General features: G+C 45.1%; 1 protein-coding gene across 1 annotated transcript in view; it reads right to left on the reverse strand.

Moving 5' to 3' along the window:
* TAOK1 (TAO kinase 1) overlaps nt 1-10223 on the reverse strand; it is a 73550-nt gene extending 63327 nt beyond the window's left edge. Inside the window, exon 1 of the mRNA XM_063341830.1 lies at nt 9721-10223. The gene's annotated coding sequence lies outside the window, so the exon portion shown is untranslated. The remainder of the gene's footprint in view (nt 1-9720) is intronic.
* Nucleotides 10224-10475: the final 252 nt, after the last annotated feature.

Raw genomic sequence — 10475 nt, forward strand, 5'->3', positions numbered from 1 at the left:
GCGCCAAAAGGAGGTGGTAACCCCACTCAGAGAAGGCATTTTACTCCTAAGTTTGAAGTCCAAGATGTGTTATATCGGATGGCCCCAATGAAGCGTGCCGAGTCCTGCCAGGTTACCTCTGGAGACCAGTCAGGACAGACGGACAATGACCATCTCTGTAATTTTCTGTTTACATATTTACCGAACGTATTTTAGTGGTGAGACCGTATGTGTCATGTCCTTAGAAATGCTAATCACAGGCATGAAATCACATATAGAAAACCCCTAAATCAGCAGGTGCTCGATGCCTCCAAACCAGAAAATAAGCAGACAAGTAGAATCACAACTCACACCACACTCTCCTTCCACTCATGCTGCTCCCTACCACTCATGCTAGCCTGTATCATCCTTGTTTCCCCAACACCTATGTAAATAGGTAGGTAGATTTTGCAATGCACACGATAAACAGGTACAATCTACTTCAAACCAGCATTAGTTCAAAGCTGAAAGCAGATCTTGGAGAAAACTTGCTGAATTTCATACTCTGTGGCTGCGACAGCTTTGAACAAAAATCCCTCAGAAAACCAAGGTCCCAAAATATTGAGAATTCCCACACAGGTACTCAAATGTCAAGGTTTTTATGCTTCTTGGGTTATTCTAGTTTAAAAATAACACGACTGACGCAACAAAAACCCTTAGTTTTATTATTTCCAAATAAGCCCCAGCAATTTTACTGCATAGATATGCTTTAAATGAATATCAACACTGTAAACCTCTCTGCAGAGACAGTTCAAGTAGAATCTAGAACACATGAAAGTTACTTGTGATGATGAGCCAAGCAACGGCTCGCTCAGCAATGCTTACAGATTGCTGACAGGTACAGGGGCTCGAAGCTCTTCCTTCCCAGTGCATCAGGTGGGAACGCTTTCAGCCTTTTACAAAGAACAGCAGCATGCATTTGCGTTACACAATCACTAGACCCTTCGGAAGATGTGAATGTGAGATTCAGCTGTAGTAGGAACTGCACAAACAGGGTAAGAGGATACACTCTGCCTCCACAGATCCCCATAAAGATGTCCAGACAATCCCCAAGTCTTACAACTATATATGCACAATAATAGGTTTTTTTATTTAGGTGAGTTGTCCGCAGTTATCCCTGTGTGTGTCTGACTCCCAAAATGAAAAGACTTAGTTTGTTGTTTGTTAAGTTCAGGGACTGATTTACAATGCATTAAAGGTCCCTTTCATATTTATTTTAAAAATAATAATTACTTCTTTTGTGTGTGTTTGCAAAGGCAACACATAGTAGCATACCATGTTACAAATGTCAAGATTTACCAGCTCATTCATGAACAAATTAAATTGCCATTATGATAGGAAAAAACCTACATAGTGCTTATACAATGAAACAAAAACCCCAATCCCCTGCATTATTAGCAGGTCAGCCAGACTTTCGGGAAGAGATCTGGGACGGTGGTGCTGCTGAACTTTGAGGTCTGTGCTGTTCCACCACAGCCCACAGACAACGCAGCATCGCATATGCTTCTGCTTCTACCTCACAACCCAGGAGGTACTGGTGTCCTGCTGGTCAGATATTAATTGGAGACTAAGGAGACAAATTCTTCTACCTCTGTCACCAGCTCCACTGGGCAAATCACTCACTCCTCTACCCGTACTTCAGGATCCCCACCTTGTAAATGTGAAAAATAAATATGCATTCATCATTCGTTTAAAATACCTTGAGATTTATGGATGAAATTAAGAACTGGGAATTACTATTATTATCCTGCCAACTCAGAGAAAAGTATAAAAACATCACATACGTAAGCTAATCTTTCTGTGTTATAGCTTACTTAAAATTCTATTTATGTATTAATATTTCATTTCTCATCATATTAATATTAATGATAGCTATTTCTATTTAAACATAAAAATATTTGTAATACCTACAAAAAGCATAGTGATTATATCAATTTATAGTCACTACAGTAATTAATTTTCAATACCAGAACGTGCAAATGGGAAGACTACTCAAATAAGGATCACACACAATGGTGCTGGACCAGCCACTGTGGAAAGACTCCAGAGCCCCATGTGACGGCCCGCCTGCACAGTCGCCCACAATTACCAATTCCTGCAACAGGGGAAACTACAAGATACTTAAAATAATGTGTGAAGTAATATTTTCAAGAGATAGGAGCTATTTAAGAAAAAGCACCTACCATTAAAGTATTTTAGAAAACGTAGGGATGTTTCCAAAATATTTTAAAAAACAGTATGCATCAAAACCTGCATGTCAAATCTTTTTCAATAAACTAGCAACTGATTCTTTAAACGCTCTTTATGTTTTCCCAACTAATTATGAGGTACTGAACGTAACTCATGTTCTTTATAAGTAAACTATTTCCATGTTAGTCTAGTATCCAAGGTGCTCTGCTTGTTATTGTCAAATCAGGAACAAATCTTTTGCCCAGTCTTGTTTTCGAAAATAAATTCATTGCATCAGTATTGCAATGAAATCAAAAGTAGCAGTGAGGATGAGAACTCGCTTCTTTCATAGTGTTTTATTTTGGATAAAAAGCATGCATCATCACCTCTTCTTAAGTACAGGTTATTTTAGCATTTGGGACCCTGTGCTCTGTCTTCCCAGTCAGCAAGAGCAAAATTTTGAAGATCCTGGCCAGTTCAGGATTGCTACGTAGGCTGGTCTGGGAAGAACGTGGTCAACTTCTGAGCCAGCAGCTCACAGCAACATCTTCTGATAGTGGGAGAAGGAAGTATCTCCAGTGATTGTCATGCAAACAACTGAGCTTAGACCGAGTATCCTCCCTCACCTCCATGGGCACCAACAAAGGGCTCTGGGCACTTGACGTGGCTTTTGGAATGGAGATGCTCTAGGATTCCTTTGCCCATATGTTGTGTCAAATGAAGGAAAAATAATCTTCCATCCTCCACAAAGGACAGATGATCAGCATTCAGATGGGTTCGCCCGCATTCTTGCTGCAAAACGGGCAGGTCCCAGCAAGAATTAACAGGAGGTTCTACCACACACCTCCAGCCAGAGACTAACCTAGTTTAAAATACTTCAAAGCATGGTTTAGAGGGGGTTTTGTGTGGAAAGGGAAGAAGGAAAATGAAGCCAAAATCCCAGGTAAGAGTTCAGTGTTTGCCTATATGGCAATTAACCTACAACAAAAAAGGAGCTTGGCATTCTTAGCAAGGCACTGCCTCTGAAACATATCATTATTTCCTTCCAAACTTTGATACGCACTTCTAGAAGCCAGCGTGAAATTTTGTCAAGGTTACCCTCTTTTTTAAGTAAAGCTGCAAACCTTCATAAAAACCTCAGTCTAGGAGCCTGCCTGCATACTAGGATGTACTGAGCATGTATAAAGTGGGGTTTGTACCAGTTCAGCTGATGCCAGGGAAAATCATATCACTGCAACACAGTTTGTCTTTATGGGTGGTGAAACCACATTACTACAGTTAGCCCGGTACATAATTCTCAAGACAAGACTTCGATATGCAAAGAGTAATAAAAAAAAAAAAGAGGAGATACAGGAGGGTGGTGGATTTTAAGGCAGAAGATCCTGTGCTCTGTTTGACCCTTGAAGAGGTGCTTGAAGAGAGCTTACCTAGGGGCACAGGGCCAAATCACACATAAATAGATTTCAAAACTAGGGTTTAACTAGTTTGCTATCTAGGCCAAGAAACAATTCTGGAACATATTTAACACAGTTTAATCGCATCAAATCATGGCTGGCCCAGAACTGATTTTAACAACTGTCAACTGCTTTTTGGAACAGGCAAAGCCAAAAAAGCAAAGATCACAGTGTACGGTTTACGAAGAACACGGAGACAACCCAAACATTCAGAGCAGCAGCAGAAAAGCAAGGCACATTCAAATCCCATGATCTTTATTCAGATTGGGTTACAAGGAAGTGGGAACTGGGAGGAGCCAGTGCTGGTGACAACTGCAAGCCAGAACTAAAGAAGAAACATGTTGCACTGCCACCGGGACGCAGCTTGAGAAATCCTAATAACTGACGGTTTCCCATGGAGAAAGTTACTGCACTACTTACTGTATACCCGTGGCCTATTTGAGAAACAGCGTTAGCAAAAATAACCTCTCTTCTCATCTCCTCAACTGGGGGAGGGAGTGACAGTCACCAATTAAAAGGGGACTGAGGCGGGAAATAAGAATTGCATATTAAGAAGGGGAAGGAAGGCAAAAATAACAAACATGTGCTATACCACATGCGATTCTTTCCAAGAAATCCCAATACAACTGTTCTCTGGGAAGGGGCCCATGGGTCTGTTATTGCCTTAGAGTAGCAGTATGTCAGGGAAGAGGAAGGACTGCTGGATGCTTGTAAAACAGACTTAACACACGGACGAGGAACAAGCCAAAAACTGTTATAAGAAATGTTCCTTACCCTTTTAACATACTTGAATTCACATATTCCACTTTCCCATGCTCCTAGATCGCATGGCTTTCCCCAGGTTAGAAATCAGACAGACCAGAATGAACTGAAGCTGAACCAGCAATGCAAAGAGAGGGACTGATCCTACAGGATCTAACCCCTCAAAAACTGTGTCTACTGATGCTCGGTCAATGGCAGCAGAGTAAAGGGAAGAAAAATGGGGTTTGAAGTTTAGCTGAACTAAGTAAGAGACTGAAAACAACTTTATTTGCATTTTAAGAATTCAGGTATAATACACATTGGTTTTCAGTCTAAAAGCTGTAAGAATCTCTGACATTAACATGAAACATCAACATTTACTTTTTAGATATGGCTTGACATCACGGACACGCAGCAAAAGCTTCCAGCTACATTCACAGGCACCACTCACCTACATTCTGATAGACGGCCGCCCCGTAAACATGCTACACTTGATGAGCACAGGAGAAAACTGTTTTTATAAAATTACATCTCACTCTAAAGAAAATATTTGCATGGCTGTAGCCAGGACTCTAATAAGGGTCAGTGGAAGATCACAGGCACCGAAAACTGCAGAGCCTGCCAGCTTTAGAGTTCTGTGATTTTGACTTCTTTCCTCAAGATCTAAGTTTCCCCCAAAACAAAACATTTCTAGCCTTTTCCACTCTAAGGACAATATTCAATATGTAAATCTCATGCTGTCACCCCATCCTGACCCCCAGAGAAAAATCAAAACTGCTTCCAGCCAAGCAATACAACAGGCAAAACTATTAGCTACTGTCCACTCGTATTAAGAAGCCATCATCACTGTAACTCGGAATGCCTGTTGGGCTGTCCTCACCATGTCCCTAAGAGAAGGAAAACCTCATTTCTAAGCTGCAGTGTAGGTGCGTAACTAACTCTGCATAGCTGGGCTCAGCAAGCTCCGATTAAACTGGAGAAACTTTTCTGTTTAGACAAAACTTATTGCTGCTTTGGCAATTTCATGCTATGTTTACAGTGGCTACCTTGCCTTTTCTTCTGGCAAAGAAATCCAGATTTAGCAGGATGTTAAAAAAAAAAAAAAAAAAGTAATTGTCAGGCTTAACAATGCACTAATTTCTGACAAAGTATTAAGAGTTCTCAATGGCTTCCCTTTGGTAATTAAAAAAATACTGTCATTCCAACGATCACCAATATATTTGTTTCAAAACTGCTTTAAGAAACCATGTTTGGAGCACCCATTGTGCTGTCTAATGTCCATTGTGTTTCTAAGGACCTTCAGAAAGTATTCCTTCCTCCATGTTTTGTACTGCAAATGAGCACTTAGACAAGGAGGAGGGAATACAGTGTCTAAAAGCCGACTGTGCTTTTAAATAGCTCTCCATCCTTTCCTCCTGTTTTGTGCACGCTTTTTCCACCTCAGACACTTTGCACTTCACCTCTGATTTCACGTTTTTACATTTTAAGTTCTGCTTTCCCAGGAAGGACTCTGCTTTGCAGCTCTGCACAGCTGAGCTCCCTCTGGAACTTCACATGAGGGGATTAGTGGTTTTCTGACCCTTTATCCATTGGATTTTTTCCAGTCTCTTCTCCACACAGAAATCAATGTATGACAAGCAACTCCTCAGCATGCTAAAGAACAATGAAAACAAAGAATCCTGAAACTAGTACAACGTTAGGAAAAGGTGCCACCAACCATCTCTGTCTCCAAACATTTCTCTTTGATCAAGCGGTGGTTCCATGGCAGCACAAACTGATCTAATTGCTGGCTGTCGCGGTGCAGCCCAGTCCCTTGGGTTGTCTCTTGCATCTCCTATCTGTGCACTGAGCCATTTCAGATCACCAAGCTGGCACAAAACTCTGCGTTTTTCCTTAGGTTAGCTTTCTGCTGGTGTGGCTCAGGGCAGGAGCAAAGACCAGTGCCAACGGAATGACACACACGGAAAAGCATGTGGAGGACAGGACCACGCACCTAAATCAATTTCTAGTGTAACAGGAACTCACCAGTGAGCACAAGACCGCACAGACCGTGGTTTCATCCTGCATCGCGTTGGTCAGGAATGAGCAGTTTGTAAGAGTAAGACACATTCAGGAGTTGTAACAGAAAGGACAACCATCAGTCTTGGAAGGTACTGAATCATCTCTCTCTGTACTGTTATAGGCAAGCTGGTCTCAAACATGGTTAACCAAGGGAGGACATCTGTGTTACCCCTAACCGAAACCCCGCTGTCAGACCCACGATAACTTTCTAATGCAGACATGACTCTGGTCCAGAGTTGAACTTAAGCTCTTCCTTTTGTCCAGGTTCACATAAGGAAATACAACTAAAAACCTTGAACAGAAAAAAATGTAATGGCCAGCCATAAACACCGTAATTCAGAAGACAAGAGCCTGGGTTACCACTGGTAATACCAAAGATTTTTGTAGTTTCTAATGTGCACTTCAACAGAACAATATGTTGTTTACATGATTTTAATATGAAGAGAAACACAAGAGAAAATGCTTCTAAGATAGGATCTTAGTGATTATACAAGTGTTCTCCAAAATACATTGAGAATGGAGTAAGACAAATGATATTTATCATAGCTTCCTTACCACTTCTGGAAAACAAAGAGAACCATATCAACCCTAAACATTTTCTTATTTGACAAAACATCTGTACTGTCAAATAAACTTATATGAGGCATATTTTGCAAATGACTGTAGCACCTATTAAGTTAGAGCAGAAGTATACCCTTGCAGAAGAGACAGACAAGAGAGACAACAGTAGTAGTACATCCAGTCTGTCTTTGCTAGAAAGAGAATTAGCACCTGAAAACGAAGTACCTGGAAACCACCTAATGCTCCTGTTGAGCATGCATCAGTCTGTCAAAGTGGAACTCGCTACTACAAAGTCCGCTACCTACAACATCTTTAAAACAAATCTCTGAATTCGTTGCCATATCTATTGTTCTCTACAAAAACATCCTCATTACAGGAAATCCACTACTAGGATACATCTGAAGATCTAATTATTAGTGTGATATTTGCTTCTCTTCTAATGTATCTCACCAAACATAAAAACTGAGGCTGTCTTACAACTCATTAAAAATATGGTATTCTAGTGACAAAAAAATGATGAATTATAATGGATAGGTGAAGATGAAAGCTGCACAAATGGAAATGTTACTTAGATGGAAGTAAACATTTAAAATTCTCCAGCTTAGCTTACACCAGAATTTAACAGAAGGACATACGATAGATAACTTTTTCCAATAGTCTAACTTGAGGCCTACGTCACCTTATCTGTACGTAATTTTAATGCCAACATCTGGTCCTCTACATGCAGCACTTAATTTCAGCCTAGTTAAAAAGAAAAAAAAAAAAAAATCAAACTATCCAAGGTGTTTTTACCTCAGGCAACAGGATTAAATTTAATTTAAGCTGTTCTAGCAGAATCACTTTCTCTTCAATGAGAAATTCTTAACAGAGGAGAAAAACATTCTCTCAAGTTCAAAGGACAAATTAAGGTTCAAGTTTATCAATGTAATTCAGTCTTCAGATAAAAGGAAGAGGAGTCCTAAAAATGACAAACATACCAGTCAGAACTAGGCCAGTGTTGTGGAGAATCTAATATGAAGGCTCAAACCAATCCTTGATTAGGTTTGCCCTTGGACATAAGTAGCAAAAACTATGACATGCTCACTATGAACAGGCACAAAGGCAAGGAAAATGTAGGCTCAAAGTAGTTTCAAGAAACATGTATCTAAAATCAGATTTATTGCAACAGAAGATGTTATTCTGTAATCCTGGAATATGAAAACAAACCTTCACTAGTGCCAAAATATATCACTGTTTTTCACCATGTTTTCACTACTGTGATGTGGTATCTACTAAAGGTGTTTTTCAGACACTAAAGATGTGAACTACACTGTTCAACAACATATATATATATATGTTGTATAAAAATATATATAATATTAGGGTTGACATTTTGAGAACATTTCATTTGAAGCATTCCAAGCTGATAACCTTTATCCAAATACATAAACCAAGAGCCATGTCAGATGCACTATAAATAGCATTAATAGTAAGGAATCAATAACATTCAAACCTTTAGGTAACATCTTATTAATCCGTCCTTGGCATGCATGGACACACTGCTGGAAGGGCTCTCAAACAGCCAAAGGTGAAGGACACAATTTGTTCAACTAGTTAATGCAACTGCTATTTAACCAACTCAGCCACTAAAATGCCACCTAATGAAGTACTCCATACCGTGATAAGCAGGAGACAAGCACGATAAACACGAAGCGTTTTTCTCAGAAAATAAATGAAAGTCCTCCAGCTTAATACCATTCTGTCATTTCTTCTAAGACAGGGAAAGATCTACATTTGACAACAACCATTTTAATCCCTGGTTCTCTTCTTCTCCCCCCCCCCCCCCCCATTTCTTGTACCGCGCCCAACACAATGGTACAACTGCATGTTACAGGTATCGCCTTTATATTTATTTCTGCTTTCACAGTGACAAAGGTGAACTCTTAATGCTCCAAAGATGCTTGCAGCAAAGCAGGCTGAAGGCTATTTCTAAAGACATCCCCACACGCGGGTTGCAGAAATCTAGCCTCCATGAGACGTTTTAATCTGACAAATTAAAATGGTTGGGAAACGCTATTTGGCTAACGGAATCGTCCGCCACATGCAATGCTGAGGGGAAGCGATAAAAGGTCTTTAAAATAGGTCACTTTCCTCCAAATCCCGTATCGGCACCGAACAAAATGGTATTTACACTGAGAACTCACCACTTGGGGAGGAGCGAGGGGTAGGGAAGGGGGGGGGGGGGGGGGGGAAGGGAAAAAGGTGGGGGGGGAAAAAGGGGGCAGGAATCCGCGCCGGTCTCTGAGGGACACCCAGCCCCCCCGGGGGGATCCGGGCTCGGCCGACGGAGCCCAGCGGAGCCGCGCAGACAAAAAGGCCGGAGGCGTCGGGCACGCCTGGCCGGTGGTGCCGGCAGCCCGGCCCCAGCCCTAGGCCTCTGCCGGCCCCTGACAGCGGCGGCCGCGGGGAACACCCCGCCGGCGGCGGCCGCCCCTCTGAGGGGAAGCGCCATTTCGCCTCCCGCTCCCCCGCCGCCGCTCCGCGCCCGCCGCCGGGGCCGAGGCGGCAGCCCCGAGTCCTGCGGCACTGCCGCAGAGCGCGGCGGGGGAGGCGCCGGCCCCACCGGGCCCCCCCCCCTCCCTTCTCCTCCTCCGCCTTCTCCTCCCTCACCCCTCCCGGGGGCGCCCCCGCCGCCGACCCGCCCCGGCCGAGCCCCCCGTCACGGTGCCCGCCTTACCCTCCGCCGCAGCCGGGCTGGGAGCGCCGGTCGGCCCCCCGCGGAGGAGGAGGAGGAGGAGGAGGAGGAGGAGGAGGAGGAGGAGGAGCGGGGCAAGGGGCGGCGGCCCCGCGGGGGGAGGCGCCCCCGGAGGGGCGTCGGGCCCGGCCCCCGCGGGTGCCCGGGCGCGGCGGGCACAAAGGCGGCGGGGCACGGCACCTAAGATGGCAGGGCAGGCGCGGCGGAGCGCCCAGCCGCCGCCGTCTCCACCACCACGGCCGCCGCCGCCTGGGCCCCGCTCGCCGAGCCGCGGCCAGGCCGCGCCGCGCCGCGGGGGCACAGCGTGCGGGCAGGGCGGGCGGCGGCGCCGGCCGTGCCTGCCGCGGCGGAGCGGGTCCCTCGGCCGGGCCGCGCCGCGCCGGGATGGCCGCCTGCCTCCCTGCCTGCCGCCTCCCCTCAGCGCCGCCCGGGCTCCGGCTGCTCCGTCGCCGCCGCTCCGCGCTGCCCGCAGCCAACGGCCCCCGCCCGCCCCTCTCGCGAGACTTCGCCGCCCTCTCCCCCCCCCCCCGCCTTTCGCCGCGGGAGGGGCGGGGCTGTGTGAGGAGGGGGCGAGGGAGGCGGTTTGCCGGGGGGGGGGAACCGGGGCGATGAGGGGGGCCGTTATGGCGAGGGGGTGCTGAGGGAGAGGAGAGAGCCGGGGTGGGGGGTAGAATGTGAGGGGTGTGGGGTGCTAGAAGAGGGGGAGAGGGAGAAAGAGGGGTTGGAGGAGGCCCGTG

The sequence above is a fragment of the Chroicocephalus ridibundus genome, chromosome 7, assembly GCF_963924245.1.
Source record: "Chroicocephalus ridibundus chromosome 7, bChrRid1.1, whole genome shotgun sequence".
Lineage (NCBI taxonomy): Eukaryota > Metazoa > Chordata > Aves > Charadriiformes > Laridae > Chroicocephalus > Chroicocephalus ridibundus.